Source organism: Nycticebus coucang, chromosome 8 (assembly GCF_027406575.1).
Source record: "Nycticebus coucang isolate mNycCou1 chromosome 8, mNycCou1.pri, whole genome shotgun sequence".
Lineage (NCBI taxonomy): Eukaryota > Metazoa > Chordata > Mammalia > Primates > Lorisidae > Nycticebus > Nycticebus coucang.
This window is the reverse complement of record NC_069787.1, coordinates 33,513,478-33,541,385: the sequence shown is the minus strand read 5'-3', so window position 1 is coordinate 33,541,385 and position 27,908 is coordinate 33,513,478. Positions and strand designations below refer to the sequence as shown.

Here is a 27,908-nt window from a genome sequence, read left to right as displayed (position 1 = left end):
AAGTCCTAATAGATTTTTCTTTCTTTCTTTTTTTTTTTCAGTTTTTTCAACCAGGTTACATTGATTACATTTGTTAGGTACAGTCCCTCTTATAATTGTGTCCAAAATTATAAGACATCTTTAAATTCATATTTTCCCCTAAGTCAGACTGACCTTAATGAATTAGAATAAGCAAGTTTTCACCATAGTTATCTTTTACTGCCCTTGTCTCTACCCATGATCCCAATGACCTCCTACAAAAGCTTGTAAAAAATCCCCAGGTGAGATAGGTAGAATCAGGAAAATTGGTTTCAATCCACACTCTGTTAACCATTTACAAGACTCTGGCTGATCTTAAGTTCTCTGTTTCTTAAGATCTTCATACATAAACCAAAGGGCTTTTTTTTCACTCTCTACTTATTATAAAGAAACACTTGCACTCATGTTCAAAGATGCATTCACAAAGGTGTTCACTGCAACTCTGTCACTAAAAAGGAAAACTGGAAAACAACTAGAGGTTCAAAAAAACTTTGGGATAGCCAACCTATAAAGCAGGCCGCAGAGGTCAAAAAGAATGTGCCATCTCTATGTGTAACATCATGGACGGTCTCCCAAACATAGCGTTGAGTAAAAACACCCCAGAATGGCAGGTACAGCAGGGGACAGGTGTTCAACACATGCATGGCTTTTGGTTTCCATGAATGTCCACACCAAACTGATAATGGATAGTTCTGGTGGGGCAAGGAGGAGTGGGGAATCACAGGAACTCATTTAAGGAGACTTCTGCCTTCCTTAGAATTCTTTTCTGAGAAGGCCATATTTACATTTCACTGAGGCAATAAAATGTTAACAATAAACATTAATTAATGGCCCTTCCATTGTTAAGTGCATAAAACCAACCTGTATAGCTGATGTAGTGGTAACCAATTAAGTTCTGTTTCCCCTAAATAAAATGGCCCATGGAACATTCCAAAAGATCCCATGTCAACTGACACAATTAGCTATATATTATAACAAATAAGAAAAAAAAAATATATATATTAACTTAAAGAGGCGTTCGTTCCTCTTGGCTAGCTAAGTTGCTGAAAACCATCATTTTTAAAAAGCTACACCTTTTACAGGAGCCAATAATGGATTATGATCACAAATTAATATTTAAATAGTCAAATTGAAGAGACTCCACTTGATTGCTTTAAAAAAAAAAAAGAAATCAAAGATTTGTTTTAGGCCCATCTGGTCATTAAATCTTAAAATCTAATAAATATGAATGCTGGAATAAACCTTATTACAATTTATAATTTATCTTAGCCAAAATCAGATGGATTAAAAGCAGCTGGGAGACCTGACGGGCAGCACTCCAAAGGTCATGGCTCCAAATGGCAGAATTCTCCAAGACCTAGAAAATCATGGGGGTGTAGGTCTTGTCTAGCTAGCTAACTTCAAGTCATGTCAGTGGTTTTCCTTCAGCAAGAGAACAGTTTGTGTACCCTGCGGCAGCAGGGAGCAAGTCTGTATTCTCCAAGTCATGTCATGGATATTACATATGAGACGTCTGAGTAGAAAATGCACTCATCTGAATGGGCTCATCTGGTCCATTCAAGGTAAGAAAGGGGAGTGTCCAGAAGAGGCAGAAGAGAAAAAAGAGTTCATGGATGGCACCATTTGCTCACTGGGCCTGGAAGGCAGCAAATGTTACTTCTAAGGGAACCCAGAAAACTTTTATGGAGAAACATATGTTCAAAGTGTGGTCTAAGTGGGATCTACAGAAGTGAGAAAAGTGAGACGTAAATTTTAAAAGGTGTCTGCTTGGCTAAAAACAAATGGTAAATTCTCTGCTGGTGACTGGAACCTGACCAGTTAATGTGAGTAGGCATAATATGTTTTCCTTTAAACATCAGGGCCATCGACTATAACTAAACGGCACAATGTTACGTATTTGATGAAATTTTGCAATGGTGCTACATGTATGATATAGATGAAAAAAGTGAAGATACAAAAGAACATGTACGCATTTGGAAACAAAGAACATAAGGTTTATACAACAAAACAGTATTTTCTTTGGCTCATGAGATCATGGGTAGCTTTATTACCTATTTCAGCATCTTTACAATAAGAAAAACATTATAAACACAAACATACATATACACAGATACTACAATAAACAGAACTCTATACTGACTTTTAAAATAAGATAAATGCCTGCAAATTTCAGAACATTTTATTGCACTTTAAAAATCTCTGGAGCAGTGATTTTCAACTGGTATGCCCAGGCACACTGGTGCGCCGTGAGAGCATCTTTGGTGTGCCATGAAAATTTTTGAAGATTGTCAATGAAATTATTTTCAAAAGGTCAAAGCACAGTAAGCATATTCTTTTTTTTTTTTGAGACAGAGCCTCAAGCTATCACCCTGGGTAGAGTGCTGTGGCATCACAGCTCACAGCAACCTCCAACTCCTGGGCTTAAGCGATTCTCTTGCCACAGCCCCCCGAGTAGCTAGGACCACAGGTGCCTGCAACAATGCCTGGCTGTTTTTTGGTTGTAGTTGTCATTGTTTGGCAGGCCCAGGCCGGATTCGAACATGCCAGCTCTGGTGTATGTGGCTGGCGCCTTAGCCGCTTGAGCTACAGGCACCAAGCCAGCATATTCTTTTTTGGGGGATCAACATAATTTAAGTGTGCATGGAAGTTTAGCTACAGGTTCAACTGTGGCATGAGATATAGAAGGTTGAAAAACACTGCTCTAGATCAGTGGACCTTCCTAATGCCGTGACCCTTTAATACAGTTCCTCATGTTGTGAGGAACCCCAACCATAAAATTATTTTTGTTGCTACTTCATAACTGTAATTTTGCTACTGTTATGAATTGTAATGTAAATATCTGATATGCAGGATGTGTTTTCACTAGTCCTGACTCACAGGTTGAGAACCACTGCTCTAGAGCCTTTCCTGACCTCTACATCCTCCAAGAGTTGCTTAGTATTTTCTCAAATGAATATATACATAAGTCTTCTTTAAAGTAGTCTGTTTAGATTAAGACTTGGGCTTGTCCTAAACAAAAACAGGGAAGAAGTAGGGAGCTGAACTAGGCTGTCAGGAAAACCAAACAGAAGCCAGGTGCCACGATTTTGAGATTAACAAAACCTGAGTTGCTGGGAAAAGGAGTGGACTTCTCTGGACTCACCTCCCCACTGCTCAACCCAGTGCTAAGGAAGGGAGAATGCCAACCAACCTCATTAACTAAAAGAATCAAGAAAAATTGTACAAAGGGCTTTGAAACAGTGAATTCTAAAGTCACTATCACATACAAAAGTGGATCTGCAAATAATAAAAATGCACCATGTCATTGATTTAAATTTCCTTCATTGTGATATTCATTCCTCTTTGCACTTGGTCTCTAAATTGGAGCACTTTGGGCGGCACCTGTGGCTCAGTGGGCAGGGTGCCAGCCCCATATACTGAGCGTGGTGGGTTCGAACCCGGCCCTGGCCAAACTGCAACAAAAAAATAGCCGGGTGTGGCAGGCATCTATAGTCCCAGCTACTTGGGAGGCTGAGGCAAGAGAATCGCTTAAGCCCAAGAGTTGGAGGTTGCTGTGAGCTGTGATGTCACAGCACTCCACTGAGGGTGACAGAGAGAGAGTCTGTCTTATGAAAAAATAAATACATAAATTGGAGCACTTTAGTGGAAACATTTTGGTTTCCTCCTGAGCCTTCCAACAAATGCCATATCACTAATCCACATGTCATGATGTTGCCCAAAAAACTGTACTAGGGTTGAATCAGGTAATGCAGTGTGTAAGGAGCAGAGAAAGAGAGAGAAGATAGTGGGTAGAAGGCGATGAGCAAGGATAAGAGGAGGAGAGAGAAGGGTGAAGGGACAGGAGAGGAAGGAGAGGGCGAGGGAGAAGAGAGAGAGAGTTCATAGAGACCACCAAAAGTCACTTAAAGTAAAAGACTGTGAGATTTGGGGGATGCAGTGGTGGTGTGAGTGGGAGTGCATGAGGGTGATTTATTCCTGGGCACATTCTCAACTCAGCCTTCTCTGTTATTCTAAAACCTATCAATGCATAACTTAAACAGTGGGCCCCTAAAAATTACAGCTAACTTTTACTCAGTAAACTCCCGCATTATTAGGAGTTTGTACTAAGGAAATAATCAAGAGTCTCTTGCTAAGAGTCACATAAAAAGATGTTCAATATGAAAGCTATAACCCAATTAAAGCCCAAGAATATGGGGAAAGGGGAAAGGGAGGGGAGGGGATGGAGGAGGATGGGTGGAGAGAGAGTAATTGGTGGGACTACACCTACGGTGCATCTTACAAGGGTACTGTGAAATTTACTAAATGTAGAATATAAATGTCTTAACACAGTAACTAAGAAAATGTCGTGAAGGCTATGTTAACCAGTTTGATGAAAATATTTCAAATTGTATATAAAACCAGCACATTGTACCCCATGATTGCATTAATGTATACAGCTATAATTTAATAAAAAATAAATAAAAATAAAAAGATGTTCAATGCAGTAGTATTTAAAAAAAAGAAAAGAGGACTGAGCAAACAGACTGTGGTTATATCAATAAGATGAAAAACTACTTGGTTAAGGGAAAAATACAACAAGAAGATGTTTCAATTATAAATATTTATGCACCCAATTTACATGCTCCCAGATTCTTGAAATAGACCTTACTCAGTCTGAGCAATATGATATCTGATAATACCATAATAACAGGGGACTTTAACACTCCTCTTACAGAGCTGGACAGATCCTCTAAACAGAAATTAAACAAAGATATAAGAGATTTAAATGAGACCCTACAACAACTGTGCTTGATAGACGCGTATAGAACACTCTATCCCAAAGATAAAGACTATACATTCTTCTCATCACCCCCTGGAACAGTCTCCAAAATTGATCATATCCTGGGACACAAAACAAATATCAACAGAATCAAAAGAATTGAACTTTTACCTTGTATCTTCTCAGACCATAAGGCACTAAAGGTGGAACTCAACTCTAACAAAAACGCTGGACCCCACACAAAGGCATGGAAATTAAACAATCTTCTGTTGAATAACAGATGGGTGCAGGAAGAAATAAAACAGGAAATCATTAACTTCCTTGAGCATAACAACAATGAAGACACAAGCTACCAAAACCTGTGGGATACTGCAAAAGCAGTTTTGAGAGGAAAATTCATTGCTTTAGATGCCTACATTCGAAAAACAGAAAGAGAGCACATCAACAATCTCACAAGCCATCTTATGGAATTGGAAAAAGGAGAACAATCGAAGCCTAAACTCAGTAGAAGAAAAGAAATATCCAAAATCAAATCAGAGATCAAGGAAATTGAAAACAAAAGAATCATTCAGAAAATTAATGAAACAAGGAGTTGGTTTTTTGAAAAAATAAATAAAATAGATAAACCATTGGCCAGACTAATGAGGAATAGAAAAGTAAAATCTCTAGTAACCTCAATCAGAAATGATAAAGGGGAAACAACAACTGATCCCACAGAGATACAAGAGATCATCTCTGAATACTACCAGAAACTCTATGCCCAGAAATTTGACAATGTGAAGGAAATGGATCAATATTTGGAATCACACCCTCTCCCTAGACTCAGCCAGGAAGAAATAGAGCTCCTGAACAGACCAATTTCAAGCACTGAGATCAAAGAAACAATAAAAAATCTTCCAACCAAAAAATGCCCTGGTCCAGATGGCTTCACTCCAGAATTCTATCAAACCTTCAAGGAAGAGCTTATTCCTGTACTGGAGAAATTATTCCAAAAAATTGAGAAGGAAGGAATCTTCCCCAACACATTCTATGACGCAAACATCACCCTGATACCAAAACCAGGAAAAGACGCAAACAAAAAGGAGAATTTCACACCAATCTCACTCATGAATATAGATGCAAAAATTCTCAACAAAATCCTAGCCAATAGATTACAGCTTATCATCAAAAAAGTCATTCATCATGATCAAGTAGGCTTCATCCCAGGGATGCAAGGCTGGTTTAACATATGCAAGTCTATAAACGTTATCCACCATATTAACAGAGGCAAAAATAAAGATCACATGATCCTCTCAATAGATGCAGAAAAAGCATTTGATAAAATACAGCACCCTTTTCTAATTAGAACACTGAAGAGTATAGGCATAGGTGGCACATTTCTAGAACTGATTGAAGCTATCTATGACAAACCCACAGCTAGTATTTTATTGAACGGAGTAAAACTGAAAGCTTTTCCTCTTAGAACTGGAACCAGACAAGGTTGTCCTCTGTCACCTTTACTATTCAACATAGTGCTGGAAGTTCTAGCCAATACAATTAGGCAAGACAAGGAAATAAAGGGAATCCAAATGGGAGCAGAGGAGGTCAAACTCTCCCTCTTAGCTGACGACATGATCTTATACTTAGAGAACCCCAAAGACTCAACCACAAGACCCCTAGAAGTCATCAAAAAATACAGTAATGTCGCAGGATATAAAATCAATGTCCACAAGTCAGTAGCCTTTGTGTACACCAATAACAGTCAAGATGAGAAGCTAATTAAGGACACAACTCCCTTCACCATAGTTTCAAAGAAAATGAAATACCTAGGAATATACCTAATGAAGGAGGTGAAGGACCTCTATAAAGAAAACTATGAAATCCTCAGAAAGGAAATAGCAGAGGATATTAACAAATGGAAGAACATACCATGCTCATGGATGGGAAGAATCAACATTGTTAAAATGTCTATACTTCCCAAAGCAATCTACCTATTCAATGCCATTCCTATCAAAATACCAACATCGTACTTTCAAGATTTGGAGAAAATGATTCTGCATTTTGTATGGAACCAGAAAAAAACCCATATAGCTAAGGCAGTTCTTAGTAATAAAAATAAAGCTGGGGGCATCAGCATACCAGATTTTAGTCTGTACTACAAAGCCATAGTGCTCAAGACAGCATGGTACTGGCACAAAAACAGAGACATAGACACTTGGAATCGAACTGAAAACCAAGAAATGAAACTAACATCTTACAACCACCTAATCTTCGATAAACCAAACAAGAACATACCTTGGGGAAAAGACTCCCTATTCAATAAATGGTGTTGGGAGAACTGGATATCTACATGTAAAAGACTGAAACTGGACTCACACCTTTCCCCACTCACAAAACTTGGTTCAAGATGGATAAAGGACTTAAATTTAAGGCATGAAACAATAAAAATCCTCCAAGAAAGCATAGGAAAAACAATGGAAGATATTGGCCTGGGGAAAGACTTCATGAAGAAGACTGCCATGGCAATTGCAACAACAACAAAAATAAACAAATGGGACTTCATTAAACTGAAAAGCTTCTGTACAGCTAAGGAGACAACAACCAAAGCAAAGAGACAACCTACACAATGGGAAAGGATATTTGCATATTTTCAATCAGACAAAAGCTTGATAACTAGGATCTATAGAGAACTCAAATTATTCCACATGAAAAATGCCAACAATCCCATATATCAATGGGCAAGAGACATGAATAGAACTTTCTCTAAAGATGAAAAAATGTTCATCTCTATATATTAGAGAAATGCAAATCAAAACAACCCTGAGATATCATCTAACCCCAGTGAGAATGGCCCACATCACAAAATCTCAAAACTGCAGATGCTGGCATGGATGTGGAGAGAAGGGAACACTTTTACACTGCTGGTGGGACTGCAAACTAGTACAACCTTTCTGGAAGGAAGTATGGAGAAACCTCAAAGCACTCAAGCTAGACCTCCCATTTGATCCTGCAATCCCATTACTGGGCATCTACCCAGAAGGAAAAAATATCCTTTTATCATAAGGACACTTGTACTAGACTGTTTATTGCAGCTCAATTTAAAATCGCCAAAATGTGGAAACAGCCTAAATGCCCACCAACCCAGGAATGGATTAACAAACTGTGGTATATGTATACCATGGAATACTATTCAGCTATTAAAAACAATGGAGACTTTACATCTTTCGTATTAACCTGGATAGAAGTGGAAGACATTATTCTTAGTAAAGCATCACAAGAATGGAGAAGCATGAATCCTATGTACTCAATTTTGATATGAGGACAATTAATGACAATTAAGGTTATGGGGGGGAGGAAAAGCAGAAAGAGGGACAGAGGGAGGGGGGTGGGGCCTTGGTGTGTGTCGCACTTTATGGGGGCAAGACATGATTGCAAGAGGGACTTTGCCTAACAATTGCAATCAATGTAACCTGGCTTATTGTACCCTCAATGAATCCCCAACAATAAAAAAAAAAAAAAAGAATCCTTAAAAAAATAAAAAGAAAAAAAAAAGATGAAAAACTACGAAATAATTAAAGTCAAGTACAATGAAAAATACTTAATGACTAAGGACAAAGGTAAAAATCTAAGGCAAAAGCAGGGTAAAAACTATAGACAAAATATACAAACTCTGCTAAAAAGTAGATATATATACATACCTACATCATATATCCAAAGACTAAAGGAAATATATTAAAATATTATTTTTGAACATTAGCATAAGTAGTTTATATTAAGTATTTTTCGAAGTTTTCTAGATTTTACATACAATGCAGCTACAGTCACAAACAGCAAAGCATTATTAAACACTGTAGCAAATACTGATGTGCTTGGACAATGGTACATACTTACTGGCCTTCATGCAGGGCTAGATTAAAAAAACAACTGCAATTTGTTCTAGCTCTCCTTGGCTCAGTGACTGCCATTCCCACTCAAGTGTCTATGCTACTAAAGCACTGGGTCATGGCCTTGATTGAAAATGCGATAAAAAACCTGTTATAGCCTCTTTCAAACAAAGCTGCAAAGAAGCACATGATTTTGTACAGAATTTCAAAGAGTTCTCTGAAACCTTGACCAGAGACTCTGAGAAGCCCATTGCTATCATCCTTGTCCCAGCACATGGCTATAGTATCGAAGCAATTCTCAGGGGGACGTGAACTTTAGTTGAGTTTTTACCTTCACTAAGGGCAGGATATATAAAATACTGTATCTGCAAATAGAACAATGGGAAGAATCAAACAGAAAGGCAAGTCTCACTGCCTATTTCTCCTTCTTTCATGGGAAGATCTAAAAGATACATCTTTTAAAAAATTATGAGAGAAACTGCATTAAAGAACACGCCAGAACACTAATAATTATAAGGAGAAATGCTGCTCTACGAAAAAAAAATAACGTGCTTCCTAGGCAATTTTTATTTGTGGGGAACAGTGTGATGATGGGTCAAAACAGCAGGAGATCACTGAGACCCAGACACGGAGGGAGCAGAGAGGACCAATGAGAACAGGTTGTGCCACCCCAGCCAACCCAAACTGATGATTATTTGACTGCACACCAGCAGCTCTGAACGACAGTGACAGCCAGCAACCCTTCTAAAAAAAGCCATCAGCATCATTTCCTGCCAAGTAATTTTTTGTTTTCTTTGTTTAATACAGAATATATAAGCCATTGAAATAAATTTAAACTGCCCTCTCCTTACCGATAAAATGTTAAGAACAGTCTAGAAAACAGGAAAAGGAAGGTACAGTCAGCCTAACTTTTTCCACTGAGGGCAGAGGTAGAAGCCTGTTATGTGCCAGGGGTTGGTATGAAATAAAGCAGTGCCTGAATTCCAAGGGGAAACAGAGAATAAACAATTTAGCAAGCAACTGGAGAGAGGGCAGGGGCGATGGCTCATGCCCGTAATCCCAGCACTCTGGGAAACTGAGGCGAGTGAACTGCTGGAGTTTGAGACCAGCCTGAGTAACAGCAAGACCTTGTCTCTACTAAAAATAGGAGCTGAGGCGGGTGCGTGTAATCGCAGCTACTCAGGAGGCTGAGGCAAGAAGATCACTGGAGCCCAAGAGTTTGAGGTTGCTGTGAGCTATGATGATGCCACGGCTCTCTACCCAGGTGACAAAGTGAGACTCTGTCTCCAAAAAAAAAGTAATTGCAGTGATAACATCTGTGATAAAAAGTGGAGGATAATGGAATATGCCTGGATGCAGTTACTTTCTACTGGGTGATCAGGCAAGACCTTGAAGAGACAGGTTTTGAGCTAAGATCTGAATTATGAAAAAGAAAAAGACACAGTGAGCTTTGCCATGTGCCCAGCAAGATAAAGATAAATGAAAAGATAAATGTAAATCAGATAGTCGCCCCTTCCCTGAGGGAGTTCGTAGACTGAAGTAACCATTCAGAGTGTTGAGTGCTGAGTGCCATGACGAAGGAGTGTTGAGTGCTGCTGCGTCAGTTGGCATTTCATGAAGAAGATTAAGAATATAGTTGTACAGGTTTTACAGCTACAGAGAAGTCCGCACTGCCTCTCACGGGACTACAGAGAGAAGCAATCTGATCCAGCATGACGCGGACACAGAAGGACGGCCAGCGACCAGCATAAACAATTAAATAACCACTGGGTGAGAACGACATTCAATGATTGATGCTTGATTGAATAATGATGATGACAACATTTTAAGTTGTCTTTTTTTAAGCTAAATCAGTGTGCCAGCATAAACTCAAGGCCACGCTTAAATCAGAGTACATTTTCACTGAAAGACTTTATGAAAACTACAGATCACAAAATTGAATCCATAAAACAAAATGAAAAAAATGATCCTTGTTTGGACACATTTGATTTTTTTTCCTCCTCCTTCCTCTGGCCAAATACCATTATCAACCCAGCGGTATAATTTTTCAATGAAAATATGAAACCAGCTGCCAAGAACAGAAGCATGAGACCTAAGGTGTCCAAAAAAGATGAAGACATTCTTTCCTTTGGGGACTTAAAAATGGTCACTATAAAATATTGTGGTCATCATAATTTAGAGGGATGGCTGGACTTCAGATGTCTGGAATAAGTAGTTCCCAATGCTGTGTCAGTTGGCATTTCGTGAAGAAGATTAAGAATACAGTTGTACAGGTTTTACAGCTACGGAGAAGTCCGCTTCAATTACACAGTGCACACAGACTAACAAATATGTCCCTAGGAGAAACAAATGGCTTGCTAAGATGGTGACTGCTGGTGGTTTACAGAGACTTTCACCTCAAAGTCATAAGGCTTGAACTGGCACAGGTAAGGAGAGACCCAAAGTCATTAATACCTTGGGCTGCTCAAAGACTTAGGTAAGATGGATGATTTGTGTCCATGCAATTCCTGAGAAATACTCACTTCAGAACAGGTAGCAATGAAATGACATGATGACCCTATTGGTGTTACTCTCAAAAACATGCCAAGTATATCTTGAAGGCTTGACAACTTGGCCTTCCTTCTTATTTCTCCATAAATATAAGTCTTCACAAGTAAGGACTGGGTGCAAAAATGACAAGTACTGAGAACCTGCCTTTCGCACATTTATTCTTCATAACTGCTCTCTGAGTTAAGTAATAGTATCACCTCTATTTTGCAGATGAGAAAACTAAGACATGGATGGTTAAATAACATGGCCAAGGTCACACGGTTGGGAGAGCAGCTGTGGAGATTTGGTCTAGCGCCAAGCCTGTGCTTTTAAATACTAAACTGTACAGTCTCATTCAAAGGTGCTTAAACCCTGGGTGCAGGGCTCAACTACAACTTGAACTTTACCTTACAAATGAAAACAGTATAACCTAAACATGTGTCTTATTAATCTGAAATAAGAAAAAAGGTGCATAGACTATTTTGAACTACAGCTTACCAAGAAGGGACTAAAACTACAGTTGTTTACACATACAAACGCAGTCACAGAAAAATTTTCATACAGCTTCATGGAGTACGTGGACCTACCATTGACAATAGAAGGACCAATGGGTTGCAGTATCTTGGACAGGTAACTGTGAATGAATTTAGGAAGACAGCTTCTTCCTATAGATGGCATAGACCTATATGCACCATTTCGAGTCACAGTACCTAAATCATTGACCATTCAAGTCCGTACAAACTAAAAATATAAAAGATCAGTCTCTCATTTGGGACAATGAAGCAAGTTTTTAAAGCAATAGAACTAACAGGTTGGCTGGCCACCAAGCCTTATATTGTAAAATATAGTTTCAAAAAGTGGTTAGAAGCTTTTTCTAGTTAGCAAATGTTTGCTGACACTACCTGATAAAAGGATTTTTTTTCCTTAAACTGGCGTTAGAGAAAAGAGAGAGTCAGAGGTGGAGAGAATGAATTAGGGCATCTTCTCTCCAAATGAGAAAGAAAAAGAACCAACTTAAAAGACCACTAATTTTTCATCAAGACCTACCAGGAGGCCAATCTCTCTTACCCAGGGGATATTCTTACCAAGATTTTTTTAAGGGTAAAATTTGGCCAATGTCTCACATAGTTCTAGGAAATCTCTCTAACTCTATATAGGTTAAAAATATTTGTAAATTATGGTGTTCAGGGGTAGGGTCTTGTATCAATCTAAAAATGTTTCTACATCTGAGGAAGACACCTTAACTGCCAGACTAACAGCTTGATTTTTATTATCTATATTTTAAATTTGAGTTGCTTTTTTATGCAAATGCTTATTAGGGTTGGCTCTGTTCCCCATCCCTTTGGTCAACAGTTCATTATAGAGGTTTTTCTGGGACAGGTGAGACTACAGTGGTCGGGAAGGTCCACAGCAGTTCCTGCAAATTACAAAGTTTGACTTTTAACTGCATACAGTTTATGGGGGGGAAGGGGTACGAACCAATAGCTGAAAATAGCCTACTGAGAGAAAAAACTGACAAGGATTCTTTTTCTAGGTTGGAAAAACAGGATACTCTGGAGGCCCTTATTTTAAGGTCACCAGCTCCGAAGGGAAACCATCACTGTAATTGGTGCTGAGAAGCTTCTAAGTTAAAAAAAATACATGCCAGGACCCTTCTCTTCTACGTTTCTGCCTTTAGGTTGATTCTTATCCTGATCAACATGCTTATTTTCAGCAATGTGGGTCAGGTACAGGACCGAGAGTGAGATCCAGGAGAACATCCTGACTTTTGTCCTTCCTTACAGGACAGTAAACAGAACCCAGGGTCCTTCTTGAGGCTTCTTTCTCTGTGCTGCCACATGGGTTTCCCGAACTCCCAAACCCACCAAGTCCATCTTGACTGCTAAAGCCTTTTTTGCCTAGTGGATCAGGAGAGCTTGAAAACTGGTCTCTTTGCTTTATTCTTTATCTCCTTTAGTCTACTGTCCACACAGAGGCCAAAGACAACATTTTACAGCATAAATCGGATTATATGGTCTCCTGGCTACGTGTCCCCATGGCTTCCCAGTGCAGTTGCAACGAAACACAAACTCTGTTTTCAGTGCCCCCATCAAGCCCTCCTTCCTCTGAGTCCGCCTACTCCCCCCACCCCTCAGCTGTATCCAGCCAGGCCAGCAGCCTCTGCCTCGGGATTACTGCCTTGCCATCCTCCGGGCGCCTGGAACACTACGCCTGCAGATCTATATGTGGGTGGCTTCTCCTTGTCACCCGTGACCTTCCTCAAAGGTCACTTCTTCAAAGAAGACATGGAAGGACCCAGCCCATCAGCAGATTGGGATGACCCTTTTGGACGCACTTCATTCACACAGCCCAGTTCTTCTGTTTTCAGAGAGCCAACCTCTCTCTAGAATTAGTGGTGTGTTTACTTGTCTATTGTTTGTTTTGTTTGTTGCTATTGCTTACTGTCTCTTTATCGGTCTATCCTCAGAACAGGGTCTGGGTCTGGTTCAGAGAATACCTGCACCTTTTGAATTAATGTGCAGAGCTCGAGAGGTGAGCTTCCACCTTGAGGGCTGCAGGAAGAGCTACCAGAGCAAGGGACAGGGGCTATGTGGCCTTTCTTTTCATCAACATCACTGTTGCAGTGACTATTTAACAGCTTTTCATCTGTGGTCTGCCCCTTGATTTATCGGTGAGCTGCCAGCCTCTGCTCTGCTCACAGCTGCCTCACTCAGCACAGAGAACAAGGTTCCACTGTGCCACCTTGTGTCCTGACTTCCCATCACAGCAGATGAACTCTCCTCTCAGAACAGACTGAAAGCTCAAAAAGAAACCCCAAGCCCTAAGCTCCCAGCCCCAGCACATAGAGGTGTTTTCAAGGACTCTTTGAAATCTAAATAACACTTCAGGTAAGGATACCTTCCTAAAACTGATTTTTACTACAACACCGGGTTAAAAGGCTCTAAATGTCTCCCCTTTCCCCACAAAAAGTAAACACACATGGTTGAAAAAGAAATATTTCCAGTCCGTTTCTTCAGGTCAATCCATGAATCTCTTGAGCAGTTTATAACAGACCGCTTGGTGTGATAATCACTTTTTGGACACAATGTCCTTTTGCAAAAGAGAAGGGAAATTTTCCAACTTGCTCTGTGAGGGCATATATTATTGGGCGATTTCAATTAACTTTGTTACGGAACTGCTTAATTGTAACTGAGGCCGTGCCTGGCACTGTATCAAATTTTACTCCAGTATCTTAAATTTAGGAAATCATATTAGCTTTAGAAAGCACAGATCACAGTTCACAGCAGCAAGGCAACTGGACTGGAATGGAGCAGGACTATGTTATTCGAAGTGTTTGCAAATGGAACCTAAAGAAGCCACTTACTGAGGGGTCAGGTTTTTCCAAAGAGCAAGGACTTAAGACAAGCAGCCCCATTCACATCCCATGGAGATATTAAATGTCTTCAAAATCTCCTTGCTGAAACACGACCTGAACTGGTCTAAGTGCTTATGTGAATTACAGACGGAAAAAAGCTATTTCCTCGGCTATGACAGTTTCTAATGAATTACCACCCCATAGACCTATGAGGAGTGGGAGAAGCTTAAGCCTAGATCAGCTATTAGATTTCAGGTTTCAGTGAGACAATGCTCATTGTACCTATTGGATTGACTTAAAGGCAGGTCCGGACTCAGTGTCACCCACACACCCCAATGTACAGACATGCTATCCCACTCATGACAAGTATGAATTAGAAATTACTCTTATAGGTCAAATACATTTAAGATACAGAGATAATCCAAGGACTGTGAGGCCACTTAATGAAGTATTTTAGCCGGGAACAAGATGTACAACAGAGCGTTGTATTTATGGCAGGGAAGAGTGAGTATGTTGGAAATGAAATACATGCTGACCCAGTGAACAGTCAAGTCAACAAGTTTCTCATTGTGGAGAACAATGATTTTGGGTGTTTCCTGTTTCGGGTTTTTCTCTTCTCTTGGTAAAGGAGGCGCCAGTCAGCTTTAAAGTCATTGTAGATAGAGAACTTAATGCGAGCACATACATTTGGAATGAAGCTTTAAAAGCTGTCATAATGTTTCTGAGAGTGTGTTACGTACAGGAAAATCAGGTATGTGGAGTGCCCTGGCACACTAAATGTGTCTAGCTCACCCAATTGTTCTCTTGCTATTGAATTTAAAATTCCTTGGGTTACCCTGATAATTCAACATAGGAAAAAAGAATTTCATAAAAGGATCTAAGCAATAAATGTTGTATTATGTACGAGTGACGAATCTAACCCTGGCCTTGAATCCAAACCTGCTTCTCCCTAAAGTAAGAGCTCATGAGGGGAACGACAAGAGGAAAGGGGGAGCTCCCGCTGGCCTCCCTGTAATTTGCATTCCAGAGCCCCATTCACACAAGGCTTTCGGAGAGTCTGTCTCCTGTCCCCTTGGTATCCTCAATCTCCTCTGGGGCTCTCCCTGGAGCAGTGATTCCTGGACTTAACATTTCACAAACTGACAAATTTTTATCTTGCAGAATTGAGCAACTGACCTAAGACACCAATTCTTTATTTTGCAAACCAAAAATGTTAAAAAGGGGAGAGGACAAATGACAATCAAGGATCTTTTCGTAAGCAAAAAGAAAAAAAAATGTAAAGGAGGAAGAATATAATCTATGAAGGAAAGTTGTTCACCTTGGAAAAATTTCACTTAATGAGAAGCCTACTACTACATCCTAATGCTTCTCATTTTAGAAGAAAGAACTGAAAGAACACCTCCAAAGGAAAGACCAAAAAGGAACATATCACCTGCTGCCTTTTCACTCCAGATTCCTCCTCTTCGCTTCCTTTCCCTTTTCTCTCCTCCCAGACAACTGAGTCAGCACATTAAAAACAGCAGGCCTGTGGCAGCCTCTCCACCACCTCCCCTCCCATAAGCCCCAACCAGTTGGTCAGAGCAAAGGGGCAGGACGCAGCAAGCCCTCTGCTAGGATAGGGCAGTCTCATTCCACACTCAGGACGGTGCTGAGGCGGGTGCAGTTGACAATCTGCAGCAGGCGTCCTCAAACTTTTTAAGCAGGGGGCCAATTCACCATCCCTCAGACCGTTGGAGGGCCAGACTATAGTTTAAAAAAACAACAACTATGATCAAATTCCTATGCACACTGCACATATCTTATTTTGAAGTAAAAAAACAAAACGAGAACAAATACAATCATACCGCCTCACGTGGCCCGCGTGCCGCAGTTTGAGGACCCTTGATCTGGAGGCTCAGAGACACTGCCCAAGGCTGGCCCAGGTTTATAGGCTGCCAGCTGGGGGCAGAGCAACAAGCAAAAACAAATGGGTGTCAAAAGGGATAAGGAGTGGTTCTCAATCAGTGGTGGTTTTGTCCTTTAGGGGACAGTTGGCCTTGTCTGAAACATTATTGGTTGTTATAGCTTGGGAGGGGAAGGCAAGCAGCTAGGGCTGGGTTGAAAAAACAGCCTTCTATTCCCCTGGCTATTGCCAAAGTCTAAGTGGAAGTTGCTTTACCTGGCAACTTCCGGCAGGGTTGACAGACATAAACACAGAATCCCATTAATTCAGGGACAGTGCTGTTATTTTTTAATGTAATCCTCTGCCACTTTGGTAAGTGGTATCTAAGGCAAAAGTAACTATAGAGAACGTAAACCACTTTTAAATTTAGAAACGGTAAAAATATCTAAGCCAGCACAGACCTGATTTCACCTATGTCCAAATGGTTTTTAAAAAATTGATTAGTGTTCATGCAAATGGAGAAGCATGAATCCTATGTACTCAATTTTGATATGAGGACAATTAATGACAATTAAGGTTATGGGGGGGGAAGCAGAAAGAGGGATGGAGGGAGGAGGGTGGGGCCTTAGTGTGTGTCACATTTTATGGGGGCAAGACATGATTGCAAGAGGGACTTTACCTAACAATTGCAATCAGTGTAACTGGCTTATTGTACCCTCAATGAATCCCCAACAATAAAAAAAAAAAAAATTGATTAGTGTTCATGCAACTATAAGAAAGTTTTTTTTAAAACACAGCTTTTATATGAGTTCATTATGCTAGGGCCTCTGAATATAACAACTGCCAAAAAGTAAAAGGCTAATTAAAAAGTCAGGTTGCTAAATTAGGTGAGTTGACAGTGAATGCCAGGGAAATAAAGGAATTCCCTCCAGTACAGAGTTCTATGTTGCAGCTTTCTAGTTATTATGATTGCCACTCCCTGAGACAGCGCAAAAGGACCTTTTGAACAATCTTGCGTCAAAAATAAGAAGACCATAAAAATGTTGTGTTCAAATTTTTCATAGCAAAGGTAGTATACCAAATGAGATCTCCAGAAAAAGATTTAAGCATGAGAAGATGAGGAGGATGTGATTAACCACATTGTATTTTAGATGTTTACTTGAGCATTATGCATATAATGAGAAATCAGCACTGTGTTGAAGTTTATTGAATGAATAAACGAATAGCGTTTACTGTCCATGATAAGAAACCAAAACTATTGAGAACATTAGGAACACAGAAAGGAGCACTATTAAAAAGAGTCTGAAATAAACCCAGGTAAACATCTTGGCACACACACGAAAAAGGCATTGTCCACCTTGCCAGTGGAAATAAAACACTCTTAAAGATCCAATACTCTTTTTGAAGACATTCAGATTCTACCAACAAGATCTGTGAACGAAGAAGGATTACATTCACAAATAGGGGATGTGAATGATCTCTAAATACAAACATAAAAAGTACCAGGCAAGGTACAAGTTGGGGGACATTTATAAATCTGCAGGTGACAACGTAAAGACAGACTCAGGAAGTGGCATGTCACATACTAACTCCAGATGGCGGTAAGGAGTGTGTGATTTAATTTAAGGGAAATGAAGGAAGGTGGAAATATTTGAAAATGCTCAGAAGTGAAAAATGCTCACAACAGAGGGTAGCACGATACCGCTTACAATAAAGAGAAACTCAACAGAGTGAGGGTCACAACACAGGGTAGCATGATACTGCTTACAATAAAGAGAAACTCAACAGAGTGAGGGTGCAAAACTATAAGAGAGACACTATGGGCTTTGTTCCTGTAGCTCAGTGGCTATAGAGAGACACTATGGGCTTTGTGCCTGTAGCTCAGTGGCTAGGGTGCTGGCCACATACACAGGAGCTGGTGGGTTAGAACCTGGCCTGGGAGTGCCAAACAACAATGACAACTACAACAAAATCAACGACAACAAAAATAGTCAGGCGTTGTGGCGGGTACCTGTAGTCCCAGCTACTGGGGAGGCTGAGGAAAAAGAATTGCTTAAGCCCTAGAGTTTGAGGTTGCTGTGAGCTATGATGCCATAGTTCTCTACAGAGGGTGACATAGTAAGACTTTGTTTCAAAAAAAAAAAAAAGTGAGAGAAAGAGAGACTAAATAGTAACATTCCTTAGAGCAGGAACTTTTCACATGGGAAACATCATTAAAGTTGTTGAAACTAATAAATTAATTTTCAATGGAAGCAAAGTCAAGGTAGAAACTAAATTATCTGAAGGTACCTGGTTTCTTTCTTTTGATTTGTTTGTTTTTTAAGCATAAATTAAATCAAAAGGAAAGGAAGAGTGGCTGGTCACTGGAATTTTGAGATGGTGAAAAGAAATTCCTAGGACATGGGTCCATAACAGGCCTGCACTCTGTGTAATCCATTTGTGGATTACAGCCTTACCTCTCTTAGTGAATTTGTGCCTGCTGTCTCTGGGTCTCAAACTCTTTGTTTGGACAAGTAATGAGTAAGAGTTACAACATACATGAGAAATGGCAAGCATGTGGCAAATTGGATTTTCTGGCTCCCAATAAATGCTTTTAAAATCTAAAACAATTTCTAAAAAAAAGATGACTAAAAAATACATGAGTGGATCATGCCAAATAATGCTAAGGACCAGTTCACAACTCCAATCCAACTAATGCAAAGCATAGTTTCAGTCTAGACATTCCCATGAGAGAGTGATTTGTCTCCCAGAGAACACTGGCCAATGTCCAGAGACATTTTTGGTTGTCACAGTTGGGGCAAGGGGACAGGTGCGCTACAGGGACCCACTGGGTAGAGACCAGGGATGTTGTTAAACATCCTAGAATGCACAGCATGAACTCCTGCAACCAAGAATTTTCTGCCCCCAAATGTCAAAAGTGCAGAGGTTGAGACACTCTGTTCCAGTTCATACAGACTCAATCGTCACCCCTCATCCTTTCTGACTTTACTCTCGTCCAAATCTGTACAGCACAGACTCAGGTAAAATTCACTTGTTGGTCTTGTCTCCCTACTAGATTGTGATTTCTAGTTTCTCGCTCCTTATTCCAAAGGTATGCATAAGGAACATCGTCAGTCCTTGATTAAGACCAGGAATGGGTCAAATGGGAAGAGGCTTGTGATAAATACTATTAGGACTATGACATTACATAGAAAAGAAAAACAGATACAGTGTAACCTCAATTGATTCGACTAACAGAAATACATAGAAATTTCAATAGTTTACTTCTGGGGGAAAAAAGAATGATCAAATCTAGGCCCATTTTCTGTCCTGTCTTCTTCCCCTTCCTTAAGACCTCACCCCTGCAATGTGTGAGTACAACAAACTCTCCTTTCCCCTTTGATCACTAGTTTTTCCAGTCCTCTGAATCACTCCAATCAGTGTCCAAGAACGCTGTGTTATCCATCTTAACAACCAAACCCAACCAGACCCTCTCCTTTGACTCCATCTCCCTCTGGAGCTTGTACTCTCTTGACCGTTCCGCTTCATGGCAAACCTCGAACAGAGTGTCCATCCCTCTGCCCCACACCTCAGGCTGACTTCAGGGGTCCTGCTCTCAAAGGTGGCCAGGCCACAGGCAGCATTTCCATCTTCACAGGCCTCCACCGCTGGACCGACAGTGCTGCTGAAATCTTGTCCGGACTCTGTCTTCTTCTGGATCGCATGACACCTGCTTTCCTGTTCTTCTCCCTATTTATGCTGGCCATCTCTACCGACCCCCCACCACTCCTCTCTTTCCTGCCCTCTTCTCACTAATCTCGCTCAAACTCATAACTCTTAACTACCACCCACATCTGTGCTTCATGAATTGTGTGAATATGGCCCACGATGAGAAATACACTTTATAAGATATTCCCACGTGCACATGCGTGTGTGAGTGCGTGTGTGCACATGCTGACCTCAGCGTTTCATGAGGAAAGTACTCATCTTGATCAAGTGTGATGATATACTCTGATAATCACTTTCTTTTTTTTTTTTTTAAAGTTTTCTTTTTATTTTGGTGAGCCAGTCAGGAATTGAAATGGAAGTTATTTTTTTTCTCTCTCATAAATAAAATCCAGAGATGGCTGATGTGGACACTCTACAGTCATCAGGAGCACAGGTCCCTTCTGTCCTTCTGGTCCACAATTCTTTTTTCTTAAAAAAAAACTTTATTCAAATACGATTCACATACTATACAATTGATGTCTGTTAGCGTGCAATTCATTGATTTTATTTTATTTTATTTTTTTTTTTGTAGAGACAGAGCCTCACTTTATGGCCCTCGGTAGAGTGCCGTGGCCTCACACAGCTCACAGCAACCTCCAACTCCTGGGCTCAAGCGATTCTCTTGCCTCAGCCTCCCGAGCAGCTGGGACTACAGGCACCCGCCACAACGCCCGGCTATTTTTTGGTTGCAGTTTGGCCGGGGCCGGGTTTGAACCCGCCACCCTCGGTATATGGGGCCGGCGCCTTACCGACTGAGCCACAGGCGCCGCCCCCCAATTCATTGATTTTAGTATAGTCACAGAGTTTCGTAGCCATCACGATGATCTGTTTTAGAATTTTCATTGTAACCCTACCAGTATATTCCCACCGACGGTGTACAAGGGGTCCAGTAGCTCCATATCCTTGTTGTTGCTTTTCATTGCTTGCCCTTTTGATTAGCATCTGAGTGCTCCAAGTGTAGTGGTATCTCCTCATGGTTTTGATTTGCATTTCCCTAATGACTAATGGTGTTGAGCCCCTTCTCATGTGATTACTGGCCATTGGTGCATAAAAACACTGGCTGTAGCCCAATCCATTGATTTCATGGCCTAATAATATAATGAGTCACAGCTCATAGTCTGTGGAATGCTCATTGATATAATAATGGTCCATAAATGTGCATTTCTCCTGCCCTGACCTCATCACCACTAAACTCCAGATCCCAAGCAACGGCCTGAGTTTCTGCTTCACTTGGATGTCAAATGAGCACTTCACAATGAACGTGCGTGGGGAGGAATCTGGCCTCCATGGGCCAAGTCCTACCCCTCCCCTATCCCACTATCCAGCCTCAGTGAAGTTTCTGCACAGATCAAAAATTCAGGGGGTATTTTTGACTCCTCACTTATCCTCTCCTTCAGCAAACTATTGCCCATGGGCCATGTAAAGTTGTCCTGGAACACAACCAACACATTTGTTTATATATCGCCTGCCACAAGAATAGAGTCGTGGGGACAGAGAACGTATGGTCCCCAAGAGCTAACACGTCCACCATCTGCCTCGTTACAAGGAAAAACCCTATATTCAACCTACAGAGTCCCTTTGACTCTCCTTAACATGTCCCGAACCCTCATGTTACGAATGCCACTGTCATCACTCTAGTCCAGGGTGCTGATACTTTTCCTCAAACAAACCACTTCAAGAGCCCCAATAAGCCTCCCTTGTCTACTCCTGTTTCCCCCAAATATATTCTTCATGTACATGCCAGAGGGACTATCTGGACAGTTGACTGAAAGCCTGTCCCTTTGCTGCGTGAAAATGGACATCACATTAAAGTGAAATCTGAACTTCAGATCCTGGTCTCCAGTCACTGACTGTGGCCGTCACCCCTCTGCTTGCATTTCTCCAGGCACACGGGTCTCCTTTCCAGTTCTTTCTTGGGGTGTCTGCACTAACTGTGACCTCCAGCCCTCTCACCCCTGTGCCTACATCACCTGTTCACACACCTGGTTTGATCTGCTTCAGAGCACTTTCCTCTGGCTGACGTTTTCACATTCGTCTGTTTATTTCCATCCTTTCTCCCTTTCCCCAAGAATAAAAGCTTCACGAAATGAGGAACCTGTTTATTTCATTTGCAGATGGTTCTATTCCATTCCCAGTGCCTAGACAACGCCTGGCACACAGTGTTAATGAATTTTCCCTCCCGAAAGTTACAACAAAGCAACTCTTTCCATTCGAATTCAGCACTTAAGTAGAATCACAAAATAATAATCCACAGCCTGCCAGCCCTGCTAATGGAATTCTACCCCTCTTCCAGAAAGGGGACGGGTTGCTCCCTCTCCTTAATGAGAATTGTAACTTGTACACACACACATTTGTAATAAATAATGCAAAGAACTCAGGGCATTAAGTTTACCTTTAAGGAGAACAAGACATTGCCTTGTGGAAGAAAAGCAAAAGTTTTAGGTATGCCAACCACTTTGCCTTATGAATGAAAGGCAAATCATCCAATAATGTGTGAAATTGCATAAAAATGTTAGAACGAATAAGGTTGCTTAGGTTTAAAAACCATGAGGCCAAAATTCCATAAAGAAGCCAGAATTCCTTAAGATGTGAAAGTGAGGAGTAATTTTTATGCCTCATGTAATGAAAGAACCAAAATAGAAACATTTTTATATTTATCTCATATCTTGTTGTAAGTCATCACAAATATAAATGTGACTTGTCATTCTATAAAGAATTCTCAAATACAATCCTTGAGAACTTTAAACCATGGCAAATAAATCAAAATAGCAACTCAAAACTGCATTATTAATGAAGTCCAGAAAGCCCCTTAAGAGCAAATCCGAATGCCACCATGTTCAGTACCACGGAAGTGCCGGGAAATTTGCTAATTTTAACTTGAACAACTTTTAACAGCTAGGAAAATCCAGGCAGCATGCAGGATCTGACAAGGGGACTCAACTTCCAAAATTGTTAGAAAAGCTAAGAACCATAGGTAAGCAATGAGGTCAATTAATTTGAGACTTTAAATCACTAAATCAGATAAATATGAGCGGAGACAATTAGGTTTGCAAGCTCATCCTAGAAAACGTGCTGATATCTCATTGCTGAGTATCACTGCAGTCACCTTCACAGTACTCCCCTTGGGAATGAAAGCTATAGAACAACACCAGTGCCTGAGTTTGCAAATTTAATTGTCTGATCTCGTACATCTAGGAGATTTGAACGTCTTGCTTTATTTTTTAAATAGAGTTCTGACAAATTATAATTTGCTAATGCCTCATGTGGCAGATTACACATATAAAAATTATAGCTGGGGGGGATTCGGTATGTTCCCACCTAATGGGAAGGAAGTTTAGGTATATGACATACTCCCTGGGTGAAAGACATGAGGATAATGCTGAGTCTACCTTATAAAGGCAAAAAATGTCACTTAATATGTACTCTCATAATAATCTGAAACGTGTATATGTACATAAAACTCTAAAAAAAGAATTTCAGTTGAGTTTTTTTTGTGTTTTAAAATTTCTTCTACTTTTTGAATTAAAGGTACTTTAATAAATTAATTTAAATTAAGCTCCTTAAACATCAGTCCAGTATAAGACCTGAGATCCTTCCTGGCCAGGAGGAGTCCTATAATCCCTCTGAAAACCTGATTGAGACCATGCCAGGATTGAGAAAGTGGAGATTGCACCAAGTTCTTATACTTTTTAAGTCATAAATTCCCTGAGTCTCAATTTTTTGCAGCCCTTTAACATCCAGAGCTTAACATATAAAGAACTTAAGAGCAGCATCTATGCGTGGAAAGAATTTAATGAACAGGACTTATTTTCATTAGTATCTGTGTAAAAAGAATTTCATTAGCTATGAGACTGCCTTCAATTCCCTAATTTTCTTCTATTTAAAGGTATGAAAAAAATAAGAGAAAGGGTAAAATAAAGGATATTTAATATCTCACTTCTGAGGATAAGCTACTTAAATTGCTGTGCTGGCCAACAGCACTTGCTGTGATAGTGGAAATCTTCTCTATCAAGACTCCAATACTGTAGCTAGTAGCTGCATGTGCCTATCGAGCACTTGAAATGAACTGAATTTTATTTTATATTTTTTTAGAGACAATGCCTTCCTCCATGTGCAGCCTCAGACTCTTGTCCTCAAACAATCCTCCCACCTTGACCTCCCAAAGTGGTGGGTGAGATTACAAGGTGTAAGCCACTGAGTTGGCATGAATTTTAAATTTTACTTAACTTTAATTTATTAGATAGAAGCTACTTTACTAGCATCTGGAGTGCACACTTTTGGACCAGCACAATTCACTAGCATGAGGTGCCAGTATCTTGGCCTACAGACATACTGACCAATGCATCTGCTTGTCATTTAGGGCAGCCTGTGACAGAGGGCACAGGCTTTGCAAACAAACAGACCTGGGTTCAGAGTCACACTCTGTCACCTTTTAGCTGTGTGATTTGGGGGTGGTCAATCTCTCTCTGCCTGTTTCCTCAGTTGTCATGAAAGTTCTCACAGCTTGAAAATTCTCCTGAACATTACCATTTGTAAAAACGACGGGCCTAGCACGAACTTATTTTTTTCATTCAATACACATAATTTTCTGAATACTTACAATGTGCCAGGCACTGTTTTTAGGCAGTGGTGATAAAGCAGTGACTGAGACCAAGTCTTGGCTCTTGGGAAGATCACAGGTAGGGCTGATAAGGGCATGAGGGAGATCACAGAACAGACAGATGGTGCTGGACGCTACTTTGTTTTGTGTGGAGCAGACAGAGCAGGTTTCTCAGATGACAGGGGATGAAAGGACCTCCCAGCAGAGGCCTGAAGGATGTGAGGGCGGGAGTCCCAGAGCTATATGGAGAAGAAAAATACAGACAGAGGGAGAAGCTAGCACCAGGGCCCTGACCCAGGATTGTGGAGTTTCCGCTCAATGATGGAAGGCCATTTTGACATGTGGAATGTCTTGATCAATTCATCTTAAATCACTCCAGCTAGGGGAAGCAATGAGCCCTGTTGTGAGGCCACTGCCAGGCCAGGTGCCATGTGACATACAGATGGCAGAGGCCAGGGAAAAGGTGGGATGTAAACTGAGTCTGGATATGCTGAGGAAGGAGCGCGGCCACCGTCTGCAGATGTGGAGACATAGGATTCAAACAGTATTTGGCTATTACCTGTAAACACCCTGGGCTCCTCTTTCTGAGGCCCTGCTGCTCAATTTGAGACACTCTGGCAGTTAAATATGTAAGTGATACAACTTGCAATTCACTCCTCAGTCTAAGATCTGGCAGCAAAGAGGAGCAGGACACCCGATCACCCCAGTTTAACTCACTGGTGCACAGCTCACTGTGGTTTGCATTATGAGGGGTTTGCCTGATGTCAGAAAGAAAACACACACACACACACACACACACACACACACACACACGATTATGTGCTTAGATGATGAGATTAGACACTGCTTTTTTTTTTTTTCCCTGTTTGGATCAATGACAATTTAATGAACTAAATATCATCAATAGATTTTGATGAGAATTAAGTGGCACCAATTTGCCCACAGACTTCATGCTTTATTCGTTCCTCTATGCATGAGATACAGTCCTCAACAGTTATGGAACTGAAACAGTTTCTTTCCTATGAGCCATGGGCCGTTAGCAGAATATTCAAGCATTGTCCGGAGCTGGAATTCCTAGGTTAAGATCCTAGCTGTGCCACTAACGAGCTATGCGATTTTGCATAAATCACCGAAACTCTCTGGGTCTCAACTTCGTCTTCTCAAAAATAGAGCTAAGATTGCATTTACCTCAGAGGGTTCTTAGGAATTATGATGTGTAAAATGATTAGAAACATACCTGGCATATTTCAGAAGTGCTTATTGATTAAAAAACTTACACGCACTTTCCCAAACCAGCCAGAATTTTCTCCTTTGCTTTACACTATCCATAATTTAGTCATAGGGTTTCAATATCCCTAAAACAAAACCTTTTTTTCCCCCTAGCCCAGAAGCTACAAGTTACTGCCTTCATTTCACAGAGGATCTTGCACATTGCAAATGGGGGGCAGTTTCAATGTGGTTACAACGATGAAGCGTTGAGAGGTTTTATTTACATATGCATGTGAGCACGTGTGTACGTGGGTATGCGCACTGCGTACACGGTAGTAACACGCCTGGCACACAATCATTACTCAGTAAATGAAAGTACTAACATTATCATTACTGTCATCACCATCATTTTCATACTGAATTTTTGCCATTTAACACAATCATCTTTCTAGAGTTATAAATGTGACTGTACAGCTATACATTTTTTTCTCGTGACTTATGGATCAAGTTTAATTTATTCAGATGAGACCTTACCACTTGCTAGGTTCCTCATGAAGTGGCAGGGACATGAGAGTAAAGGTTAGCACACAATCCTGCCGGCCAGGAATTTTAACATTTCATGACTCTATAATCAGAGCCTAAAATTACTTAGTGACCTGACGAAAGTATTCAGTATATCATATGTGCAAACTGGAAAGCAAAACATCACATCTATTACTGCTGTCATTGTAAAGGCCAGGCGGGACTCACAGACGAGCATCGCCAATGTTAGTCAAGTCCTCCCTTCTACTCTCCTCTGAAGTAGAAAAACAGAGAATGTGGAGGCTGATAGGGGCCTTATGAAGACTAAGAAATCTGTTGCTGGTAAAATAGACTTTAAAAGAAGAATATTGCTCTGAAATGAAAATAATATCTTAGCTTTATAAACTTAGTTTTCCCCAAGTTGTATGTCATAGAATCAAAACTAGAAGGCACTGTGGACACACAGTCTAACTTTACTTACAACTTTAGCTATACATCAGAATAGCCAGCTGGACTTCTTAAAAAGCAAAAGCAAAAGCAACCTCTGACCCCCCCAAAATCAGATGCCTGAGCATCATATACTAAGATTAAGATTTTGCAGCTGATCGCTTCTTGGCCTTTTGGCTAAGATCAAGTGAAGATTTTGTAGTTGAGTGGAGCTTTTTTTTTTTTTTTAAATAAAAAGCCACCTGCACTCAACTGCTTTTGATATTTGGCAGTATCAATAAAACACCATTGATTTATCAGGTGATTACTATGTCAGCAATTTGCCAACTGCTACCTTATTTATTTACCTAATCTATGTATATCATATGCCCATGGAAGACAAGTACAATGATTCTTAGAAGACAGCTATGCGCACCATTACATCACCAATGCCGCTCAGCAGTATTACGATTCTTACATGTTTTTCAGATGCTGAACTAAGCTAGGGAAGGTCTGTGACTTCCCTAAGGTCATAGAGTAAAGGAGCTGGGATTCAACATTATATCTGATGGTCTTTCCTCTATACAAAAATAAAGTCACTCTTGGCATAAGATTAGAGCCAGAAAAAGCTTCTCAAAAGATTCTCCAGTTCCTAACAATCAATTTTTTAAAATTATAAAATGAGCACTGGACAGAAGTAGCAATCTATTCAAGGGATGCAGCAGTTTAAGGCCAGAGCCTGAAGCAGAGGCCAGCTGCTGACACACGCTGCAAAGCTTACTTTTCAATACATACTTTCTCTCAAAAGGAAAGCATATGCTCTCCACTTTCAAAAATATTGCCAAATCTTCTCTAGAAACAGAGGGTTCTGACTCAACACAAAATTACATCTTAAAAGACTGTCACACCACTAGGATGTGTGAATTAGCTGAATATGCTAAATATTTTACACAGAGGGGCACAAACAGTTATGCTACCTACATATAGCTCCTTTTTAA

The 27,908-nt window shown here is 40.4% G+C and overlaps 1 protein-coding gene and 1 pseudogene across 21 annotated transcripts in view; one reads left to right on the top strand and one right to left on the bottom strand.

Annotated features, from left to right (window-relative positions):
- Nucleotides 1-27,908, bottom strand: part of MAGI1 (membrane associated guanylate kinase, WW and PDZ domain containing 1) — a 705,209-nt gene that overhangs the window by 53,627 nt on the left and 623,674 nt on the right. The window lies entirely within an intron of this gene.
- LOC128592775 (uncharacterized) lies at nt 27,089-27,219 on the top strand (annotated as a pseudogene).